Here is a 25,615-nt window from a genome sequence, read left to right as displayed (position 1 = left end):
TTCTTCACCTTCCCACCAACCCAGCTCCCCAATCTGCCTTCCCACTCTTCTTCCACTTGCCCCCCCCCATAGAGAATCCATCTGTGCAGCTGCTCCCGAAACTCCCACCACCAACTCGCCGACCGCCTCACCCACCGCGCCCCCCCATCCCCCATCACTCCCCATCCAATGACCCAACTTTGCCTGCGGTTCCTGCTAACTGCAATCTGCCAACTCCATCAACTTGCAGCTCCCGCCCAGCACTTTGCAAACTGCATCAACACCTGGGAGCAGGATGGTCTGGACTGACTACCTGAGAGCAAAATCTGTCTGGCTGTAAAATAAACGTCAATGTCCCTGCTCGGGGGTTGTTAAATTCCCCAGAATAAAAGACTCAGAAATCCTCACCAAAATTTTCCAACTCCTGCTACTTTTCAAATCTTCCTTTTCTCTCAAGGGATTCAATCACATCTCCCCTCTTTCAATCATCCTGTTGTGTCCTCTGCCAATTGAACTTCTGCCCTGGCCAATGGCATAGGCTTCACTGGTCAAAGTTACATCTTCCCAGAAACCACAGTCATCGAGCAGGGAAATAGACCCTTCAGTCCACTGTGCCCATGCTGACAACCCAGCACCCATTTGTACTAATCCAACTCCAATCCAATCTTATTCTCCTCACATTCCTCTGGATTTTTTCACTCACCTACACACTAGGGTAATTTACAGTGGTCAGTTAACCTCCCAACCCACACATGGAGGAAACTGGAGCACCCCAAGGAAACCCACACAGTCACAGCAAGAACATGCAAACTCTACACCTAAGCACTGGAGGTCAGGATTAAAGTCCGATCAGAGGAGCTGTGGGGTAGCAGCTCCACCACTGTTTATATAATATGCCTGTCTCCTCATTCAATGAATCAAATATTCCAATTCCTCCAACTCTTACCGTCCCCCCACACCCCCACCACAACTGTACTTTAACTGGCCACTGGTCCCTTATGGTTCTGATCTTACCTGACCTCAGCATAACATCATCGTGCTGTCGATGACTCCCCTCCCCTGCTAAAACAGTCACTTCTGATATGCATTGGTACCCTCTGTCCAGCCCCTTCCTCTCAGTATTCCCCCAGTGGCATTCTTGGTTGCCACCACCTTTTGCCAAACTCTCATTTCCTATCTTGTATCAAAACCCAGGAGTGGCAAACATTGGAAAAAGATAAGGTTCAGCTCAGATCAGTAGCAATGAGCATTTGGCTTTAATTCCATCAAGTGACATGTTGTCTCTCTTTCTCAATGTCCCTATTAACTCATTGAGTGGATGATCTCATTTACAGCAAATAAAATCAAACACCGCAGATGCTGGAAATCTGAAATAAAAGCAGAAAATGCTGGAAACCCTCAGCAGGTCAGGCTGCAGCTGTTGAAAGAGAAACAAAATTAACAAAGGTCGAAGATCCTTCATCGGACTGGGAAAGAGAGAAAATAGCATATTTTTAAGATGCAGGGAATGTGGGTTAGGGAGAGATAGGACTAAGTGAATATACAGAAAGGGTGAGGTCAGGATTGCTGTGGGGATAAGTTGTAGATGCCTTCTGATTAATGGGGCAGTTAGATAGAAAAAGAAATTAGATGGACCTATATGAAGACAGATAGATCATGAAAATACAGACAAAAGAACATGAAAAGGTGAGGAATGCAGGACCATAGGATTTCATTTACACCCTATCACATTAACATTCCCCAGCTTAACCTCCATGGATAGTATTTATTTCTTTGTCCATGTCACATAGCCAAATTATTTGCAACATATTTACATTTTTAAAATTTTATAAGAAGCAACATTTCTAACTTGTTGCGTGGCAGAATGTTTTTAAGAGGCCCAGATTTCTGATTGTAATGACAGGAAAATGTTACGATCATTACACTTTGGAACTGACAGCAATATCTGGAAAGTACAAGTATGGAAGCCCAGAACATTCAGCCGATAATATATATACTCCTCCAAGGAAAATAATTTTGAAATCACGGAATTGAAGCTTATTTCAATGTATTACCCACTATTCCTATGTTAAAGACCCTTGAGAAAGTTCAACCTTATTGAATGAGGTGTAACCAAGTTGTACAAAGCCATAGTTACTGCTGAAAGGATTCCCTAGTTTTATAGAGCTAATATTTGTGCAGTCTTTTTCCTTCAGAATATTTTTCTTTCTCAATCTTTATTCTACTCTCTGTAAAGTGTTTCAAAAGTCAGTTAAAACTTGAAGCTTTTTTACTTCAGGATTTCCTATCTGTAAGAATTCTGCAATTTGATTGGCTGCCCAGCCTGCTTGATGATATCACTGTTGATGCCAGAATGTAATTAACATCACGAATGGGAAATCCATGCCCCAGAGACCTGAGTGGGTATCTTTCTTAAATGTCAGTGATGACTACTGTCACTTTGTCACTGACTGGAAATTTTGGGTTGATCTTATAATACTTGAAAACAATCAATACAGTGACATAATATCACTGGCAGTTTAAAGACGTTCTGGCAGGTTCCCATATAGGTATGAAAATTGATTATGATATTTTGTCATATAAATTTCACTAACACTACTACAGGCTTTTAATATATTAAAATCCTTTGGTTGAGAATGTGCCATGCAATATTTCCTTAAAAACATTGGCTAACTTTGTAAACACTAACAGCTCCCATTTGTACTTCCCCCAGATGAGGTACGATAACCTCTCTTAGCCAATTACCATGAACACAGCAATAAGGCAAGGCATATACTGTAACTGACATATGGCTCCATGAAGCCTGTTGTTACGGGATGATGGGTTCCAATTTGCTTCCAATTTCTTGTACAAATCAGGAGAGCACATATTTTAGTGAGACCTCCACCCTCCAGCAAAATGATTGGAGCAGAAGCATCTGTCAATCATTGATGCTGAAGGTACTCAGCAGAGATGGTTGGTCATCCTTCAACCACCTCTTTTGAAGCCAGTGTTGCTAAATTAGGCTGTGCTGATCCAAATAACTCAGAGCATGTGTTTTTTACATGGGGGAACCTATCATTTGCTTCAATAAGGAGGTGCTGGGGATGATCTACTGTATACTACAGCATAAAGTGCAGCCAGAAAACCATGTTTTGCCAGTAACTGCCAATGCCAGCAGCCCTCTTTTGATGGACACATCCAATCCAATTCCCCTTTCTATTGTGTGCCTCGAGTGGCTTGCACTGGAGATCACTGCAAATGGTCAAGAAGACTGACCTTGGGTAGCTCCAATGCAAGAAGGCCTGGATCAAAACAGAAAGGGTGGAAACACTCAGCAGATCAAGCAGAAATGTCTGGACTTAATGCTTCAGGTTGTTAAGTCTGTTTCTCATTCCACAGATGCTGCCTAAGCTGCCCTTTGTACAGTGTTTTACTTGAATGGTGAGGCAAGAATGTTTCTTCATGTCCTAATGACTTCTGACTAAACTGGTAGTTCCTAGGTCTTCTCAGTATTCTGCCTTGGGTTTGCATTCACACAAGACTGACAAGCTACAGGTACCCAAGATCTTGTCTGAGATGTGCACTTGCAAAGAGACCTTGCTATGAAAATGTGTGCTCTGTCACATGCTCACTGGAGACACAGGGGTGTGTTGCAGGCTGCCTCCCGGATTCAGTTCCAGTGACTCCCTGAGCAGACAAGGATGTCTTCATCATGCTGATAGCATCCTTCCTTAAATCCCTGCAACATCATTTTCACTAGTCACAGTTCACCAAGCTTAATCCAGACAATCACAATGTCCCAAGCATATAAATAAAGAACTCTTATGCAACAACTGTCAAATCATCACCTGACAGAGGCAAAGCATTAGGAACCTTCAGAAAAACAAGCTTTGCAAATTTCCTATCCAACCTCTGCATATAAAACTACCCGGCCTTTTAAGAATATAAAGCACAACAATTGTTTAAGTACAGAATCATCCTCTGATCCTCTGAACTTTTTCCATTATCTCTAGTTCAACGACTGGACCAAAGTTGGAAGCAATATTCTAAACTTGACCTAAAGTCGAGCAATGGAGTTCTTGGCTTCATAGAGAATATCCCTGCTAATGCAACCTCAGAGGCCCTGTTTGCTTTGGCTTCTTAACAACAACTTGCACTTATATAAACGTTATAACATAGCAAAGTCTCCAAGGTGCTTCAAAGGAATGTTATCAATTAAAAGAATTTGACCCCAAGCCATGCAAGGAAATATTAGGAGAGATGATCAAAGGCTTGGTTGAAGAAGCGGATTTTAAGGTCTGTTTTTAAGGAAGAAAGAGAAGTAAAGAGGTGGAGAGGTTTGGAAGGCAACTCCAAGGCTTAGGCATGATCACCAATAAATGACCAATTGTGATGAAGAAGAAGCCAGAATTAGAGGAGCACAGATACTACAGAAGGTTCTACACTGGGACGTATAATGACAAGGAGAGGAAAGGCCATGGAAGGATTTGAAAACAAGGATGGGTTGTTTAAAATGCAGACCTTGGTTTACCATGAACCATTTTAGGTCAGCAAGCAAAAGGGCGATGAATGAATGTAATTTGGAACATTAGTAACTAGACAACTGGGTTTTGGATGTCATCATAATACAGAGCACCTTAGGGGGAGGCCATGCATCGTATCCTGTCCATGCCACTCCGGGGAGGGCTGCTGGGAGTCCATTAGAGTGGCCAAGCCTGAAGGTAACAAAGTCAAGAATGAGCTGAAATAATGCCAGGAGGTGTTATAGAGTTGGAAAAGAGGCATTAGAGATAGCACAAAATTAAGGTCCAAAACTCAACTCAGGGTCAAAATTACAACAAAGTTGCACACTGGTTCTGTTTCAAACAGTTGCCATCAGCGTATAACTTGCAGAAATTATTAACCACAGTGTCAGCACAAATTAGAAGTACATGTAAAATATGTACAAATACCAAAGTAAATTAATTTGAAAAAGGATTGTCATAAATTTTTAAAAACAGTTCAATTCCAAGAAAACTAGTGCAACATTCATATCAACTGAAGTTCTTATTGTGTACTATATTACATAGAACAGTACCACACTGGACAGGCCATTTGGCCCATGATGTGGCGATCTTGATGCCAATTTACATTAAATGTCCTCCTGCTGTGTATCATCCATATCCCTCCATTCCCTTCATGTTCATGTGTCTATCTAAAAGCCTCTAAAACACCTCCCAACTGCCTGATTCCACTACGACCCTCAGTAATCCATTCCTGGCACCTACCACTCTCTGCGTAAAAAAACTTGCCCCTCACGTCGTTTTTAAATTTCCCCCCTCTAACCTTAAAAATATGTCCTCTGGTGTTTGACATTTCTAACCTGGGGAAAAGATTTTGACCGTCTACCCTATCTATGCCTCTCATAATTTTACAAACCTCTATCAGGTCTCCCCTCAGCCTCCGACGCTCTAGGGAGAACAACCCAAGTTTGTCCAACCTTTCCCTATAGCTCATACCCTCTAATCCAGACAGCATCCTGGTAAACCTCTTCTGCATCCTTTCCACAGTCTCCACATCCTTCCTATAATGGGGTGACCAGAACTGCACACAATACTCTAAATGCGGTCTGACTAAAGTTTTCTATAGCTGCAGCATGACTTCCTTCCTCTTATACTCAACACCCCTACCAACGAAGGCAAGAGTTCCATACACTTTCTTTACCGCCATATCCACTTGTGTAGCCACTTTCAGTGAACTATGGACCTGGACCCCCAGATTCCCCTGTAACTCAATGTTATTAAGGTGCCTACCATTAACTGTGATAGTCCTTTACACTGTCCACAACTCCACAAATCTTGGTGTCATCCACAGATATGTTAATCCACTCATCTACATTTTCATCCAAGTCATTGATGTATATATCACAAACAGAAGTCCCAGCATTGATCCTTGCACAACACCACTGGTCACCATCCTCCAGCCAGAATAACAGTATTCCACCCCAACTCTCTGTCTTCTAGTGGCAGGCAAGTTCTGAATTCAAACTTGCATTTCACTCTGGATCCTATGCATCTTTTTCTTCTGGATCAACCTACCATGAGGGACCCTATCAAGTACCTTACTAAAGTCCATGTAGATAACGTCCATTGCAGTACCCTCATCAAGCATTTTTGTCCCCTCCTCAAAAACCTCAATCAAGTTTGTAAGACATGACCTGCCCCACACAAAGCCATGCTGACTGTCCCTAAGCAGGCAGGCCATGCCTTCTAGACTATAATGAAGACTAACTGCTTACTTATAGTTAAAGAACTAGAAGCACTGCACAAATGAATTGTTATAAGTTGAATATTTATAAAACTGATTTGAGCCATGTGTTCTTTGTTGTAAGATGGTAGCAGATTAATTCACATTTTAAGAAGCCACTTACATAATAAAGTTTAGTTGACAATTCTGACATTCTTATTTGGTTCCAGAACTAATTAAATGCAAATTAGAATTTATAATTTGAATTGGATGCACAGCAATGGTAGTTATTAGCCTTCAGCATTTGGAGAAACACTTATCCTTTTTTTCTATGCAGGCCTACATTTTGTTTATATTTTTGGCAATGTACTGTGTCTACCATGACACTTTCTTGGCAGACATATCTCAAACAGAGATTTCCTAATTTCAAGATAGGTACTTCAAATCTGCAGCATGGTAAGGATTTCTTTTCCCTGAACCCTGTGTCAAGAGAGTGCAGATTTGATGCACATTAGAACTCCATACAACTCTTGCCAACGTGCTTTGATTGTAAACTCTGTCTATTTCATTATGTGGGTGCAATACTTGCACATCCTATAAAATAGGCAGTTTTACCTTGTTCTGGAGAGAAACTACTTCATTATGATTAGATTTTGTGCTATGAATGTAAGAAATTTAATAAAATTATTACTGTTCTTTTATCTCAATGTCACTTACCTGCACTAATCTCATGTCCTTTGATTCTTTTGATATCCAAAAATCTATCAGTCTCCATGCTAGATATACTCAGCAGCTGAATCTTAACAGCCCTCTTGGGTAGAGCATTCTAAAGGTTCACTCCTTTCTCGGTGAAGACATTTCTTCCTGTCTCAGTCCAGAATGGCTGATCTGTTATTTTGAAACTGTGATCCTGGTTCCAGACACCTTAGCCAGGAAAAACATCATCCCTACATTTGCCCTGTCAAGTTCAGTAAGAATTTTGTATGTTTCAGTGAGCTCACCCCCATTCTTCCAAACTCTTCCTAATCTTCCCTCCTAGGACAGCTTCCCCTAATCTAGGAATCAACCTGGGAAACCTCTTGTGAATTCTCCCTTTTGCAAATATTTGCTTCCTTGGGTAGAGAGACAAGACTGTGGTCTCAGGTGTGGTCCTATCTGAGCCCCAAATAATTGTACTTAGACAACTTTACTCTTGCACTTGAATTCTTATAAACACGATTTGCTTATTCAATTTCCTGCTGAACTTGCATGTTAACTTTCAATGATTTGTTACAAGGACACCCAGATTCCTCCAAACAACAGCACTTTTCAATCATCTGACACTTCAAAAAATACCCCAGTTATCTACTTTTTTCTACCAAAGTAAATAATTTCATGTTTTTCCACATTATATTAAATCTGCCATCTCTTCACCTTTTGCTTAGCCCATCAATAATCCCTTTGAAGCCTCACTGCATCCTCTTCACAATTCACATTGCCCCAAGCTTTGCGTAGAGCTTGGATATATTATACTTGTTCCCTTCATCCAAATCTTCCCCAAAGAGATAAAAACATACTGGGTCATCCCAGTGGTGCTGCAGGAAATGCAGTGGACTCACAGCTTCAGTAGTTCAATTCAGACATCTGGTGCTACCTGTGACTGCTCTGGTTTCCTCCCACATCCTAAAGATATGCTGGTCAATATGTTAATTGGCCCATGTAAATTACTCCAAGTATAGGTTTGGCAATCAAGGCAGTGTTAATAGGCATGTGTAAAGGAATAGGTTACAGGGAAAGTAATTGGGGGAATGAGATTAATGGGATTGCTCTGAGAGGCAGCATAGACTTGATGGGCCAAATGGCCTTTCTTTGTGTCATTTGAGAATATATAATGTATGAACTGAATATGGTTTGCAAACAGTTGGTGCTCTAGCAAAATATCTGCCATACCCACTACCTCCCAAATCGTAAATGACTGATTTATCCCTGCACTCTGTTTAACCAATCCTCTAAGCATACTGCTATATTAACCCCAATCCTACATCTCTAATTTTGTTTAAAAACCTTATGGGTGTCACCTCTTGGATGTCAAATGCACCATTTTCACTGGTTCCCCTTTATCTGTTCTGCTATTTTCAACTTCAAAAAGCACTAACAGATTTGTGAAACGTGATTTTCTTCTCACAAATCTGCCCAATCCCATCATTACTTCCCAGCCTTTTCCATGGAATTTTGGAAGATGATAAACAGTCCATCCTTTATCTCCATAGCTACCTCTTTCAAAACATTTTTATGCAGATCATTGGATCCTGGGGACTTATTGCCTTTCATTCCTATTAATTTCTCCAATACCTTTTTAACTGATGCTATTTTTTTCAGTTCCTCAATCGTCCTAGGCCTGTCATTCTCCACTGTTTCTGAGAGGTTTTTGTTTGTCTTCTTCCGTGAAACAGAAACAAAATATCTCTTTAATTTCCCTGCCTTTTCCTTATTCCCCAATGTAATTTTTCCAGTTCTAATCTGTAAGGAACTCAAATTACCTTTTGCTATTCTTCACTACTTTCCCTTTCCCTTTTCAATATTTCGGTATTCTTTGCTGAGTTCTGAAGTATTCCCAACTCAGTGATATTACTCTTGTTTGGCAACACATTAAGCCTCTCTCTTGCTTTCTTTCTTTCTTTAACTTTCTTACAGTCAACTCTGTTTTGTCAGAAAGATTTTTTGATAGAATATACTTCATTTTATGGAGACAAAATGATAATGTCCTAACTCAGAGCGACCTTTTCTATTTTTTAATATAAGCGTAGACGATTTTAGAAGTTCAGGGAAAGGATAATAGTCAGCTATCCTGTTGATTACTGCCATTGCAGTTAGTGTGCTGTTAGTATGTTGAGAGCAGAATACTGATATTCAGCTGCATATCCTACAGCTGCAAGACAATGGGTAAAGTAGTTTGGTGCTGCCTGAGGGAAAAATAAGGACTAGCCTCATGTGAACATAACCTTGGTGTTTACAGAGAAGGGAAAAGAAAGGACTTGGTGAATAATTGTGACATCCTGAAGCCAAACTAAAATTTCCCATATCTAAAGGCATGTCTTCACTAGAAACAGATTTTAAAATAATGACACTCTGTGAAAATGCAATGAATCAAGTAATAACCCATTAGTACTCTAGATGTGCTATTTGTACTGTTGAAATATGCCTCCGTACTTTTATTTTTAACAGTTTTTTTTATTTAAGGGCAGATGTAAAATCATAAGAAATGGATTCATGAGTAGCACATGCAGCTCCTTGAGTCAACTTTGCCATTCATTAAGATCTTGGCTGCTCTGAGCTTGGCCTCAACTCCTTTTATGCTTTTATACAGGAGCTTGGAAATAAGCCCTTTATGTGTATTGATAAATACCCAACTCGTCTCTGCTGACCAAGGTGCCTATCTGGGCTGGTCCCATTTGCCTGCATTTAGCCTATATCCCTTTCCTATCTGTGTACCTTTCTAAACTTGTTTTAAATATTGTAATTGTACCTACTTCTAGCACTCCATCTGACAGCTATAAAACTTGCCCCTCAGTTCCCCTTTAAATCTTTCCCCTCTCGCTTTAAATTTATGCCCTCTAGCTTTGGACTCCCCTACTGACCCTCAATGCCTCATGCCTCAATGACTACCGACCAGTGGCTCTGACATCCACCATCATGAAGTGCTTTGAGAGGTTGGTCATGGCACACATCAACTTCAGCCTATCAGACAACCTGGACCCAATGCAATTCACCTATCGGCGAAACAGGTCTACAGCAGATGCCATCTCCCTGGCCCTACACTCAGCTCTAGAACATCTGGACAGTAAAGACACATATGTTAGACTATTGTTTATTGACTACAGCTCTGCCTTCAATACAATAATTCCAAGCAAGCTTGTCACCAAACTCTGAGACCTAGGACTCAACACCTCCCTCTGTAACTGGATCCTTGACTTTCTAACAAACAGACCGCAATCAGTGAGGATAGGCAGCAATACCTCCAGCACGATGATTCTCAACACTGGTGCCCCACAAGGCTGCGTCCTCAGCCCTCTACTCTACTCCCTATACACTCACGACTGTGTAGCCAGATTCTGCTCTAACTCCATCTACAAGTTTGCAGATGATACCCCCGTTGTAGGCCATATCTCAAACAGCGATGAGTCTGAGTACAGGAAGGAGATAGAGAGCTTCGTGGACTGGTGTCATGACAACAACCTTTCCCTCAATGTCAACAAAACTAAAGAGCTGGTCATTGACTTCAGGAAAGGGGGCGGTGTACATGTACCTGTCTACATCAATGGTGCTGAGGTCGAGAGGGTTGACAGCTTCAAGTTCCTGGGAGTGAACATCACCAACAACCTGTCCTGGTCAAATCACATAGATGCCACGGCCAAGAAAGCTCACCAGTGCCCCTACTTCCTCAGGAGGCTAAAGAAATTTGGTTTATCCCCTTTGACACTCACCAACTTTTACCGATGCACCATAGAAAGCATCCTATCTGGATGTATCACGGCTTGGTATGGCAACTGCTCTGCCCAGGACCGCAAGAAGCTGCAGAGAGTTGTGGACACAGCCCAGCACGTCACGGACACCAGCCTCCCCTCCTTGGACTCTGTCTTTACCTCTCGTTGTCTTGGTGTAGCAGCCAGCATAATCAAAGACCCCACCCACCTGGGACATTCTCTCTTCTCTCCTCTTCCATCGGGTAGAATATACAGGAGCCTGAAGACACGTACCACCAAGCTTAAGGACAGCTTCTACCCCACTGTGATAAGACTATTGAACGGTTCCCTTATATAACGCGATGGACCTCACAATCTACTTTGTTGTGACCTTGCACCTTATTGCACTGCACTTTCTCTGTAGCTGTGACACTTTACTCTATACTGTTATTGTTTTTTACCTGTACTACATCAATGCACTCTGTACCAACTCAATGTAACTGCACTTTGTAATGAATTGACCTGTACGATCGGTTTGTAAGACAAGCTTTTCACTGTACCTCAGTACATGTGACAATAATAAACCAATACCAATACCCTGGGAGAAAGGCTGACCATTCACCTAATCTATGCCCCTCATGATTTTATATAACTCTATAAGGTCACCCCTCAGCCTCTTACACTCCAGGGAAAATCCCCCAACCTATCCAGTCTCTCCTTATAACTCAAGCCCTCCAATCCCAGTAATATCCTTGAACACAAGAAATAGGAGTAGGAGTCAGCCATCTGGTCAGTCAAGCCTGCTCCACCATTCATTAAGATCATGGCTGTGGACTCAGCTCCACCTACCTGCTTTTTCCCCGTAACCCTTAGTTCCCCTACTATACAAAAATCTATCTAACGATGACTTAAATATACTTAATGAGGTAGCCTCTTCTGCTTCCCTGGGCAGAGAATTCCACAGATTCACTAATCTCTGCGAAAAGCAGTTCCTCCTCATCCCTGTCCTAAATCTACTCCCCCGGATCTTGAGGCTATGTCCCCTAATTCTAGTCTCACCTAACAGTACAAACAACTTACCTGCCTCTATCTTATCTATCTGTTTCATAATTATATATGTTTTTATAAGATCCCCTCTCATTCTTCTGAATTCCAATGAGTACAGTCACAGGTGACTCAATCTCTCTTCATAGACTAACCCCCTCATCTCTGGAATCAACCTGGTGAACCTCCTCTACACTGCCTCCAAAGTCAGTATATCTTTTATCAAATAAGGAGACCAGAACTGCCTGCAGTTCTCCAGGTGTGACTTTACCAGTACCCTGTACAGTTGCAGCATAATGTCCCTGCTCTTAAATTCAATTCCTCTAGCAATGAAGGCCAACATTCCATTTGCCTTCTTGATAATGTGTTGCACCTGCAAACCAACCTTCTGCGATTCATGCACAAGCATTCCCAAGTCCCTCTGCACAACAGCATGCTGCAATCTATCACCATTTAAATAATAATCTGATCTTCTATTTTTCCTTCCGAAATGGATGACCTTGCATTTACCAACATCGTACTCCATCTGCCAGACCCATGCCCACTCAGTTAACCTATCTTTTCTGCACCTTTTCCCGGTTAATGGCATCCTTCCTATAGCTAGGTGACCAGAAATGCACATAATACTTCAAATATAATACTTCTCTTAAGGTCCATCCCTGAAAGAATTGAGGAAAAGCCATTGTAAATGTTCCTCCCTCTTAAGAATTTTGTTAGTTCAAAGTTGCCTTATGCAATACTACTGTGTTAGATGTCCAGGTCTGAGATATGACTCTATTTGTCAAACATTAATCATACTAATATATACTGATCTGTAAAGGCTTTATGACAGTCTTGTGATTATATTTTACCACCTGAAACATTTTGGACCTGCAATTGTGTAGTTGCACTAGGCAACCACATCTGGATGAGGCATGTGTGGAATTTTAGTGTGAAGTTTGAGTTTAAAGAGATCAAGTAGAATTTTAGTTATGAATTCAGCATTTGATTAACCTATTACAGAGCAATCAATTTTGTTAATGGTAGATCCTGAGTTTTGCTTTTCATCACAGTTCCTATGGCAACAATGTGTTGCCCTTCTCTCTCCAAATAAAGGGCAGAACTTTACAAAGACCTGCTAATCCAGATATGAGGGAACCAATTGTCAGAGAAACTCTAACTTAAGGACAAGGTTTTGGCTTTTTATATTCTGATGATAAAAATTAATTTCACACTTCTATAGTTGAAGCAAATGGTTATGGAAATTACTTGGAGCCACTACTCAACAAATTAGTTCTTGTTTTAATTATTTGAAAGGATAATTCCATTTTATTTAGTCCTGTGCCTGAGAAGGTCAAATTCTGAATGCATTCATTGTTGGCAATGTCCTTGTGAACAAGTGCTTGGTGTTTCTAAGTAATAAGTACTTCACCCAGTTTATTAGATGATAAGGTGATAATATTTCTCCTTTCATTTTCTGAGCTGTATCCATTAGTCACTCCACTCAAGTTCTCCCCTGGGGGTTACCTAATGTCTTCAGTTGCATTGTCTCCACATTTGGTAGTGATATTGGCTGTGTCTCCAGCCACCGTCAGTGGTGCTCTTGGAGGTTCTGGCTGAAGTGAGCTCCTACTATCTAGGATATCTCCTGCTAACTTTTGTACTTTTTTTTACTGCCTCTGCTTGATCCATGTCTGCCACCTTTATTTTGATACAGTGACCTGCAACTAGCACTCCCTTGGAGCATAAAATTCTCATTTGGCCCAAGTATTCTTACCACTTGTGTGTCAACCTAATTTTCTGCTGTAATCCTGCCAAGTTGCAATGAGTTATTGGTGGAGAATTCAGATCTGGATGTCTAACACAGAACGACTTCCAGTCTCGTTGGCTAAATTTTCTGCCCCTCACAATAACTGCACATCTGAAATTAGTTGTGTTTCAGTCCTCATTTATCGCCAGGTCAATAAGTAAATCATAACAACCACAGCTACAATTTGGAGCATGTGGGTGCTTTTACCTAAAACATTAATGATTAACACAACAAGAGTTTTTTACATCCTAAAAGTCAAAGAGCTTAAATGATTTTATTGCACAGATATTTCTTTCTGAATCAGAATGCTATTTTTCATGGGAATATATGATCTATGGTACTTATAATTATAAATTCTCCAATATTTTTGGGTTTAAAAATATTGGGATATTAAAAGTATGTGAGAATCTATCAAGTAAATAACTAGGTAGGGATTTTAATCAAATAAGTTCTCTCAGGTATCATGCAAAATCTCATCAGTTTACTTTGTAGAGTTATATTTTGGTAACAATTTCCTCTTTCTTGTTTTTAATTGAATGGTGCATTCAATTTTGCTGGGCATGTCTATATAAACAATGTTTTAAGAAGAGTAAAAGATAGCTCAATGATGCTAAATAAACTTCATTTATGAGAAATGGGTTAGACTGCTGAGGTGCAGAGACCAGCTTCATAGGTATGAACTAACAAGGATGTGTACAGCTTTGTAAGATTGACATTAGAAAAATGGGAGGGGCAATCAAGAATTGCATTCCAAATTTAATGTTCAATATTAAGTTCCCAATATAATGTTAGGAATTAGATGTAACCCTTCACTCTCCTATGCTGTCCTTAGTTAGGTTTATTACAGTGACCGAAAACAGCCTGACCATTACACTTAATAATGAGATTGGACACAAGCCTTTTTTGCAAGGTTTCCCAAGGCTGAGGATAAAGTACGTTTTTTTATGCAGAGCAGTCCTACAGCATATTGCCCAATCATTCATCATGAAGGTAACCCACGCTGCAAATATCTTTTGATGTCAAGATGTATAGATTTCCATGGCTCACTGAAATCAGCCTTTTATCACAAGCAGCTCAGTATGGTGCATATTAAAGGTGAGCACTAAATTACCTTTCCATTTTTTCAAAATCACTGATAAATATATAGCAGTTTATGTTATAATACTATTATATTAAGAGCTTTGAGTTTGGCATTGCAATTTTTGTGTAGGGAAAGTAATCTTTTGAAATTTGGTGATAACTTGGCAAGCTACTAAAAGGGGCTGTTTTTGACATACAGTATATTGGACCTGTTTCTTAGCAGCAATTATGCATGCTTACCTTTAATTTCGATTCCTTTGCATTGGAAACAGAGAAATGAAAGAAGGAACTGAGCCCAAAAATCAAGGAGAAGGGAAAGCAAGAGTTATATAGCATGCACTGGGAAGCGTGATTCTATTGAAATGTAATAGAACAGCATATGCGATAGCTGTTTGTCTGGTCTCACCTTCCATGAAAAGAATGTCAAATTTATCAAGATTTTAATTAATGGTTTTGATTTTTGGCAGCTTCAGGAGTCCAAAACTGCAGACTTTAAAATTATTCACAGCTCCTAGAAATAATGTGAAGCAACCTGAGCTGATTGAAGCTTGATTGGTTCAGTGTCAAATCACAATACCTTCCAACTAAACAGCATCTCACAATATGATCTTCTGGGCAGGGGTAACTATTCTAGCCATAATATGTGACCTCCACATAAATACTTCCAAAGAGAACGGTTTAAAATGTTTTCCCTCATATTATGTCCCTCATATCTCAGAATTTGCACAGGTATATTTAAAAATGATTTGAATGTGGTGCAAGTGAATCCTTGAGATTTACAATTCCACATCTGTATAAATACACTAATAATTCTGTTTAATCTTGAGAATAACATGCAGAGAATCCTGCTCTTTGCATAGACATAGAGCATAGTGTAATTGTAAATGGTCATGTATGATAAACCTGTCAGTGTGTGAGTGATTTTGCTTTTACTGTAATTTATGAATTAATTATTCTTTACTTTGGCTCAGACCTGTCTCTCAATACCAGCATTAGATTCTGGTTGAAACTGGTTTTGTTGGCAGAGGGTTGAGTGAAACTATACTTTATTCAGTCTGTAGACATTGATAGAATCCCTTTACCTGGAAGGTTAGATACTGATCCTCCAATTTTGAGGTAACCAGTTCTACATATTTAAGGGGCTACATGGTGGAATAATGAATCATTACATGTGAAATATTGTTGTAGTTGAGACATTGAGTAATAATTTGAAAAATGCAGGATGGTTTGCACTGTGGTGAGTTAAATGCAAGAGCAACTTAATTAAATAATTTTGGGATATCCCTGACACATCACATATACTGGGAGCTCCACAGGAGCTGGTATTCAAAAGAAGGTGCCAGCAATTATAGAAAATGTAAGATACCTTTAAAGTACAGCAATGTTATTTTAAGCAAAAACAAAAAATGGTAGAAAAAACTAAGCAGCTCAGGCAGCATCTGTGGAAAGGTTTTCCAGTTAGTTTACAGTGAGGGTCTTTGTATAAGGAGCAGTCACAGCCTTAAATGTGCAATGCAAATATAACTGCAACTGCCACTAGATATTCTATCTGCTTTCTACTGTCCTTGGTGCATCAGGTCTCCACACTGTATAAATGTCCAGCCTTAGGCTGGGAAGCACCATTTTCTGCCATCTCTTAATTGTATCCAAATAATCATGTCTCATTCTCATTAACTCTTGGTTCATTCATTGATTCCATTGCCCAGAAAGAAGCTGTATGGAATACCCATTGTCCTTAAGCCCAAAGCTGCTCAAGACAAGTTGACAGGTGTGCCTGAGCACTTCCTCTGTTGACTAAAACCCCTAGTTCTCCTTCTGTGTGACCAAAGTCCAGCTCTCCCTCCCTTCTGGTTAAGATCAGCATCTTACCAGTGACCTGTTGTACGAAGCAGTATCCTAATGCAATGAAGTAAGGAGTCATACATTAATCATACTTTGCCATATGCTGCCATGATTAAAACAAAAATAATTGTTTGACGCAAGAAAATAGTAACAAACTTTTGTTGTCTTTTTAACGTCTTCTTTAGCTTGACCTCAATGCCCACCTTGGGCAATTTTCTAACATCCAAACTATTTTGTGATGTGATTGTTATATTGGGCCAACAGTTGTTTTTCGTTCCATTCTTTTCTGCCTGGCAGAACTTGTCCTTACCCTGAACAACTTTTTTGATTCTTCTATAAATCAAAGGTGTCGTCATGGCCATTCATGTGGGCCTTAGTTACATTTCCCTTTTCGCTGGCCACGTGGATCAGTCTCCATTCCAAAACTACTCTGGCACCTCTCCCCAGTGACTCCATTACATTGACCACTGCACTGGTGCTGTGTCCTGCACGTGTGTAAAACTCACTAATTTCATCAGCTTCGCTATTAACTTCCACCCTGCTCTCAAATTCACTTAGACCATTTCCAAAATCTCTCTCTGCTTTCTTGATCTTTCTGTCTCCATCTCAGGAGACAAACTATCCCCACTGTTATTTACTACAAACTCACTGACTCCCACAGCTACCTAGACTATGTCTCCACTCACACAGTCTCTAGTAAGGATGCCATTCCTTCCTCTCAGTCTCTCCGTCTCTGCTGTATTTGTTCTCAAGTTGAATCTTTGAACTCCAGGACATCTGAGGTATCCTCCTTTTTCAGGAAACATGGCTTCCCCCACTGCTTGATGGAGCCCTCACTCCACATGTCCTCCATTTCCCACACTTCTGCTCTCTTCCCACAGGTTATCCTCTGGTATTCCGACCAATATTTATCCCACAGTCCACACTGTGAAAGCAGATTATCTGGTCATTATCACATTGCAGTTTATGTGAGCCTGGGCTGCCCTGAAGTAACTATTATACTTCTGCCCAGTCCAGATGAAGCGTCATGACCTAAAACATCAACTGTCCATTTCCCTCCATAGATGCCACCTGCCCTGCTGCGTTCCTCCAGCATCTTGTGTATTGACCTGAAGTAATGGAAGGTGCTTCAAAAGTCTCAGAGACATAAAAGACTGCAGATGCCAGAATCTGTAGCAAAAAACAAACTGCAGGAGGAACTTGGTAGGTTTATTTTTTGCTGTAAAAGTCTCTCTATTTATCCAAGATAATCAACAAATCAAGGATGACATTCACTTTCACCAACGTTTATATTGTGGAATTGTTATTGCTATTACTTGTTAAAGTATTACGCTCCATCCTAATGATACAGTGCTTGTTCTACCACAACTGATATTTGGATACTTCTCCCTTAACTTCTGAAGGATATTCGAACAGAAAATATTGGAAATATTCCATGTCATTGGTGATAAATTGCCTGTGCATTGTACTTTGACCAAGCCAATCAGATCCCTGGGCATGAATTCACTCTTTAATGTCAATAAACAAATTGAATTTGATGTTAGCCAAGAAGTAGTAGGTTAGAATATACCTCAGTAACATTAAACAGTTTAAAATGATGTTTCCGAAAAATCTTCAGATTGTTAAACTGAGCACCTAGAATGATTATTGCTTTGCTTTGTGGTGTATAGTTGTCAGAAACCAAAGTCATATGATTTCTTCAGTTGGACTCCCATCATTTATCAGGAGTTGATGCAACTAATTTAGCCCGCAATTTATACCTGGAGGAGTGAATTGTTTTGTATCAGCAAAAGCTACCTGATAAATCTAGCCAGTTAAGTTTGAGATTGGAATGCAACAATATATCTCAGACAAGTAAAGGCAAGCACTTGGATCAAGGAACACAATGCAATGCAGTGTTCACCAATTAAACAGTTTTCTGCATTGACATGATGATAAAAGGAATTTAGCAGATTTAAATGAATATTCTGAGGTCTGAATTTACTGCACTGATTTTATATCATTAGTGCCTGATATCATGACAATGTGACGTGCTTGGCTAATTCTCTCTGATTACTTGAGTTCTATAACAATTACATGACACTTCCTTAAGTTGTGAAAACATAATGGCCTATCCATTAGCTATCAATGTTGTCAGCTATTATTGCATCATCAATATTTCATTGTGACAGTAACAATGTCGGATAATGTCTCTGGTATCCTTTATACATTACTGTGGATAGGATGATCCAAGCTACAGTCATCTTGCATGAGTGATAATATGGCTCACAAATTATAGTCTCAAGTTCTTGACATTCTTTAGTGAATGAGAGCACTGATTCACTGCCAATGATGGTTGCAAGGTGACGTTTACTATTGGTTAAATTATCCTTGGCTGTCCAAAGCTTTTGAACTTGAGCCTGAGAATCAATCATCTTTCACTTTGATGGGCCACACACCAGTGATTCGCATTCACAGAATTCATTTCTAGCAAAAAGGATCCAAATTTATCTCAGTGCAGAGAACAAATATTTAATGAAGCATTACAAATCAAATAGCAGCATTAGCTGAGGTCAGTTTGCCTTCAGGATAAAACCTGGATGTGGAAAAGAAATTGCGGATTGGTTATGGAGCAACATAGGTTATTGAAGCACTTAAGGTGGATTCAAGAGTGAACACCCTGCTATTTACAAGTTAAATTAACATCTTTGTATCAACAACTCAAAGCAAAATGGATACATCCATGGAACAGCTGCAAATTAAGAGACTCAGTTGAATCCAAGGAAGAGGAACAAATGACGCAAAGTGGTTGGAGCTTTCCAGCATCCAGAATTATGGGCAGGTGAGCATAGAAGCAGTAAGTACTGCCCATGGAGGAATTTGGAGCATAGAGTTATACAGCACAGAAGGTCCAGCAGCCCACTGTGTTATGTTGGTTATATGGAAAAGGTATCCAGTTAGTGATCTTTTTCCACATTTCTTTGACAAGTACACACCTAATTCTCTGAATAATATCACTGCATCTGCTAATGCTGTTCTTTCAGATCATAACAACTAACAGTCAAACAAAATTCTCCTCAATTTCTACCCATCATCCCCCTTCTTCTACAATACCCACCCTCCAATCCAACCCTCCACTTCAAAATCCTTGCCCTCTGTTTACTGAAGCTTCTGCTGCCGGAAATAGTTCATAGAATTGTTCCCTCCCCAAATGTCAAGCACAATTTGCAGATATGTACTCTGAGGTTGTTATCTGAGGTCCAATAGCCCCACAAAAATAATTTAAAATGACTTGCATTTATATAGCAGCTTTCACAACCTCAGGAGATGCTAATATGCTTTACAACAAAATGCTTCTTGAAGTATGGTCACTGCTCTGTTCAAGAAAACAAACATTACAACAGTGAGTACACCAAAAATATACTTCATTGGTGGTAAAGTGATTTGAGATGTCCTGAAGTAGTTGTGACTTATATGGAAATTCAGGCCTTTCATTCTCAGGTGGAATATTGGATATATAGCATAAATAGTGGAGCAAAATTAAATGGAAGTCTGCTATTGTTGCGGAGTGCTCTGAGAGAAGCTATGAATACTGTGTCCACTCAGAATCAGAATTTATTTCCTGGAGGCAGTGCAGAACACACTGCTGCAGGGTTGATCCTTTGCCTCAGAGCATTGTTAAAAAGGAAATTGGAAGCCTTTTTTTCAAAGCAATTTAGGAAGGAAAGATAAATCTGAAATAATATCTCAGAAAATACAATGAATAAGATGACAGAATTTTGTCCTGGGTGAACTGCCAAAGTATTAAAATAACATTCTATCTCCTACTATAAATAGGGGTGGAAAGGCTAAGACCCTGGAAAATGTGGAAGACTTATCTTGAGAGTGAGCTTTTGGTGTAGGCAGATGTTCATAGAATCATAGAAACGTACAGCACAGAAACAGGCCCTTACAGCCCACCTCGTCCGTGCCAACCATGGTGCCTGGCCGTGCAAATCCCATTTGCCACATTAGTCCCACATCCCTCTCCTCCTTTCCTTTCCAAGCACCTGTCCAAATGCTCTTTAAATTATGTAATTGTATTTGCCTCCACTACCTACTCTGGCAGCTCGTTCCATATAACCACCACACTCTGTGTGAAAAACTTATCCCTCAGATCTCCTTTAAATTTCTCCCCTCTCATCTTAAACCTGTGCCCTCTGGTTCTAGAATCCCCTGCCCTGGGAAAGATTCTGGCTATCTATCCCATCTATGCCCATCATTATTTTGTAAACCTCGATAAGGTCACCACCCCTCAGCCTCCTACGTTCCAGTGAGAATAAATCCAACCTATCCAATCTCTCCCAGAAACTACAGCCCTCCATTCCAGGCAATGTCCTGATGAATCTCTACTGCACTCTTTCTAATGCTACCACAGCCTTCCTGTGGTGTGGCGACAGAACTGTACATAATACTCCAAGCATGGCCGAGTCGGAGTTTTGTATGACTGCAACGTGACATTCTAAATCTTATACTCAATGCCTTGTCCTAAGAAGGTAAGTATAGCACATATCTTTTCTATTACCCTATTGACCTGTGTCACCACTTTCAAGGAGCAATGGACTTGCACCCCAAGGTCTTGCACCAACACTCCTAAGATCCCTGTCATCTATATACCCTCCCAGAAGTTGACTCCCCAAAGCACATAACCTTGCACTTGTCTGGATTAAGCTCCATCTGCCACCACTCTGCCCATCTTTCCAGGTGATCTATGTCCTGCTGTAACTATAAACAACATTCTTCACTATCTGCGACTCCACCAATTTTCGTGTTATCTGCAAACTTGCTAATTATACCCCCTACGTTCTCATCCAAGTCAATTATATATATTACAAAGGCCCTAGCACTGATCCCTGTGGTACACCACATTGCAGATATCCAGTCAGATGTTGACAATGAATTTCACGATTTCCTACCGTGTGCCAATACAGCCTTTGGTTAACTGAGGAAAAGGGTGTTTGAAGTTCAAGACCTCAGACCCTGACACAAAAGCCCAGCAGAAAGAGTACACCACCAACTCACCCAAAAGCACAACAGAAGGAGTACATCACCTCACAAACTATCCACCCACCCCATCAGTTACCTCCTGCCCCATCAGTGGATGAGTCTACTTCACAGACTGACCTCGTCTGTCATCTCAAAGCCCACAGAACTGCAGTGGCAGCGAGTCATCCTCAATCCTACAGGGCTATCTAAGGAGAAGGAGGGTACTCCAGCAAGCATTTTATTCCACTTAACCCCTCATCTAAGTTTGACACCATTCTCCTGAAAAGGCAGGGGAGTAAACTTCCAGTTGAGGTGAGCAAAGCAAAGACGTACCTGAGCACTAGTTGAGATATCCCATAACTGTAAAATCCAGTGGTGAACTAAACAACAAACAAGTCAAGCCGGGTTTGAGGAAGTGCATGTTTATCTTAAGGCTCGACATTCCACAGTCATGACTCAGGCTTTAATGATGTAGAAGCAAACCCAAAGATGTTGGGAATTTTCTTCCACAGTCAAACAACATGCAAAAGATTCACTGATTGCACCTATTTTGAGTCTATAATTCAGAGTAGTCTGTGTTGAGTTAGATAATGCCAGCCAGGCCGGGAGAAGGCTGGACAGAGAGATGCTGAACTGAAAAAATGAGATCGATGTTCTTGTCTGGATCCAGTGAGAAAGGAACATGCATGGATGTTCATTGGGGAGATTCTCAAGCCAGCCCCAAAGCAGGGGCAAGAACACTGTTTATCAGTTTACTGGATTAAAGTTTGAGAAGTAGTTACAAAGGAGCAGTGAAAAGTGAAAAAAACTGCTGATCTGAAACGTTGAATAAAAATAGAAAATATTGGAAGCACTCAGCAGATCAAGCAGCATCTGTGGAAGAAGAGACACTGAGATTTCCATTGTCCTATCCAGCCCTCCCAAATCTCTCTACAATTTAAAACTAACTTGTTTTCTCTCTTTCATGGTTCTGACAAAGAATCTTTGAAAAGTTAATTCTGTTTCTCTTTTTACAGATACTGCTTGACCTGCTGAATGTTTCCAGCACCTTCTGTTCAAAGAGTAGTGTTGTATTCCCTCAAATGTAGAGATGTGTCTGCTGAAAATTCTTCAGTTTATCAACCTTACAGTCTGGAATCCAGCAAAAGGGGACCCAGCATTTTACCATAGAACTATAGAACCACAGAACAATACAGCACAATACAGGCCCTTCGGCCCACCATGTTATGCCGACCTTCAAACCACACCTAAGACTATCTAACCCCTTCCTCCCACATATCCCTCTATCTTAAATTCCTCCATATGCTTATCTAACAATCTCTTGAACTTGACCAACGTATCAGTCTCCACCACCACCCCAGGCAGCGCATTCCATGCACCAACCACTCTCTGGGTAAAAAACCTCCCTCTGACATCTCCCTTGAACTTCCCACCCATTACTTTAAAGCCATGTCCTCTTGTTTTGAGCATTGGTGCCCTGGGAAAGAGGCACTGGCTGTCCACTCTATCTATTCCTCTCAATATCTTGCATACCTCTATCATGTCTCCCCTCATCCTCCTCCTCTCCAATGAGAACAGCCCTAGCTCCTTTAGTCTCTCCTCATAATCCATACTCTCTAATCCAGGCAGCATCCTGGTAAATCTCCTCTGCACCCTTTCCAACGCCTCCACATCCATCCTATAATGAGGCAAACAGAACTGGACACAGTACTCTAAGTGTGGCCTAACCAGAGTTTTGTAAAGCTGCATCTTTACTTCACGGCTCTTAAACTCGATCCCACGACTTATGAAAGCTAACATCCCATAAGCTTTTTTAACTACCCTATCTACCTGTGAGGCGACTTTCAGTGATCTGTGGATATGAACCCCCAGATCCCTCCGCTCCTCTACACTGCCCAAAATCCTGCCATTTACCTTGTACTCTGCCTTGGAGTTTTTCCTTCCAAAGTGTACCACCTCACACTTCTCTGGATTGAACTCCATCTGCCACTTCTCAGCCCAGCTCTGCATCCTATCACAAAAAGTAGAGGTCCCAGAACCGATCCCTGTGGGACACCACTAGTCACAGCCCTCCAATCCGAATACACTCCCTCCACCACAACCCTCTGCTTTCTACAGGCAAGCCAATTCTGAATCCACACTGCCAAGCCTCCCTGGATCCCTTGGCCTCTGACCTTCTGAAGAAGCCTACCATGCGGAACCTTGTCAAACGCCTTACTAAAATCCATGTAGACCACATCCACTGCACCACCCTCATCAATCTTCCTGGTCACCTCCTCAAAGAACCCTATCAGGCTTGTGAGGCAAGATCTTCCCTTCACAAAGCTATGCTGGCTATCCCCAATCAGTCCATGATTCTCTAAATGCTGATAGATCCTATCTCTTAGAATCCTTTCTAACAGCTTACCCACCACAGACGTAAGCCTCACCGGTCTGTAATTCCCTGGACTATCCCTACTACCTTTTTTGAATAAGGGGACAACATTCGCCACCCTCCAATCCTCTGATACCATCCCAGTGGCTAACGAGGACTCAAAGATCCTAACCAATGGTTCAGCAATCTCCTCCATTGCCTCATGAAGCAGCCTGAGGAATATTCCGTCAGGCCCCGGGGACTTATCTGTCTTAATATTTTCTAACAACTCCAATACATCCTCTCTCGATATCTGCATACTCTAGAACATTACCCTTACCAACACTGTCCTCAGCATCATCAAGACCCCTCTCCTTGGTGAATACATTGAGAACCTCACCCACTTCCACAGCTTCCAGGCACATCCTCCCACCTTTGTCTTTAGTCTAGCCATCCTTCTGCTCGTCACGTACGAGAAAAAAGCCTTGGGATTCTCCTTAACCCTATTCGCCAAAGCCTTTTCATGTCCCCTTCTCGCTCTCCTCAGCCCTTTCTTAAGTTCCTTCCTTGCTACTCTATCTTCCTCATGAGCCCTGTCTGATCCTTGCTGCTTACAACTTATGTATGCTGCCTTCTTCTTCCTAACTAGTTGTTCCACTTCTCTCATCACCCACGATTCCTTCACCCTGCCATTCCTTCTCTGCCTCACCGGGACAAATTTATCCCTAACATCCTGCAAAAGATCCCCGAACATCGACCACATCCCCATAGTACATTTCCCTTCAAAAATGTCATCCCAATTTACACTCCCAAGTTCTTGCCTTATAGCCTCATAATTTGCCTTTCCCCAATTAAATATCTTCCCGTCCTCTTTGCTCCTATCCCTGTCCATGACAATTCTAAAGGTTATGGAGAAATGGTCACTGTCCCCCAAATGCTCACCCACTGATAGATCTGTCACCTGTCCCGGTTCATTACCTAAAACTAGATCTAATATGGCATTCCCTCTAGTCGGCTTGTCAACATACTGTGTCAGGAATCCGTCCTGGACACACTTAACAAACTGCGCCCCGTCTAAACCTTTGGCACTAAGTAGGTGCCAATCAATATTTGGAAAGTTGAAGTCTCCCATTATAATAACCCAGTTATTTTCGCATCTTTCCATTTAGCCAAAGGAAGTGTGTGCAGCGACAGTGAGGCTGCAGGAGTCAAGGAATATTGATCAGGAATGAAAGTCCTGAATACATTATCATTCCTCCTAAGCCCCCCCCCCCCCAACACTTTGGCACAGACCTGGGTTTGAACCAAGGACCTTCTGATGTCTTCCAATCAGGGCCATTGGCACAGCAGTTGTCCTTTAGCAACAAAGTATTAACATTGCAACTGAGAACAGATGGATATCTCCATGACTCATTGATATCTGAAATCTTATTAAAGGAACATTTTTATTGAGTGTGGGCGACAGGGGCAAGGCCAGCATTTATTGCCAATCTGTTCTTGAACTGAGCAGCTTGCTGGAATGGTTAAGAGACATTAACTAACAATGTATGATTTTAAAGAAACATATTTGCCATATAAAGTATATGGCAAAGATGGCAATATTCCTTCCTGAAAAGAGATTTGCGAACCAGATGGGTTTTTACATATAATGGTGATACTACCATTTCATTCTGGATACACACACATGCACATATATTATACACACATATAAATGTAAATCCCTCTTGACATCTGATCATTAGCCCAGCTCTCTGCCCAATGCAGTAACATAATGTGCTCCTCTCCTACCTCCCTATTTCGTTTTCATTATGACTTCTCAGCACAAAACAGAATTCACATTCCAAGCAGCCCACATCCAGAAAGATGTTCTTTCTG

The 25,615-nt window shown here is 41.0% G+C and overlaps 1 protein-coding gene across 7 annotated transcripts in view; it reads right to left on the bottom strand.

Moving 5' to 3' along the window:
- The window catches only part of vwa5b2 (von Willebrand factor A domain containing 5B2), a 154,532-nt gene that overhangs the window by 75,093 nt on the left and 53,824 nt on the right, over positions 1-25,615 (bottom strand). Inside the window, exon 1 of one of the 7 annotated variants that reach the window (XM_052017996.1) lies at positions 25,529-25,612. The exons of 5 other annotated variants lie outside the window; for them this stretch is intronic. The gene's annotated coding sequence lies outside the window, so the exon portion shown is untranslated. Of the gene's footprint in view, positions 1-21,720; positions 21,774-25,528; positions 25,613-25,615 lie in introns of those variants that run through there. One more of the 7 variants, XM_052017993.1, reaches the window with a different exon arrangement.

This window comes from Pristis pectinata, chromosome 6, assembly GCF_009764475.1.
Source record: "Pristis pectinata isolate sPriPec2 chromosome 6, sPriPec2.1.pri, whole genome shotgun sequence".
Lineage (NCBI taxonomy): Eukaryota > Metazoa > Chordata > Chondrichthyes > Rhinopristiformes > Pristidae > Pristis > Pristis pectinata.
This window is presented reverse-complemented; position numbering and strand designations above follow the sequence as displayed.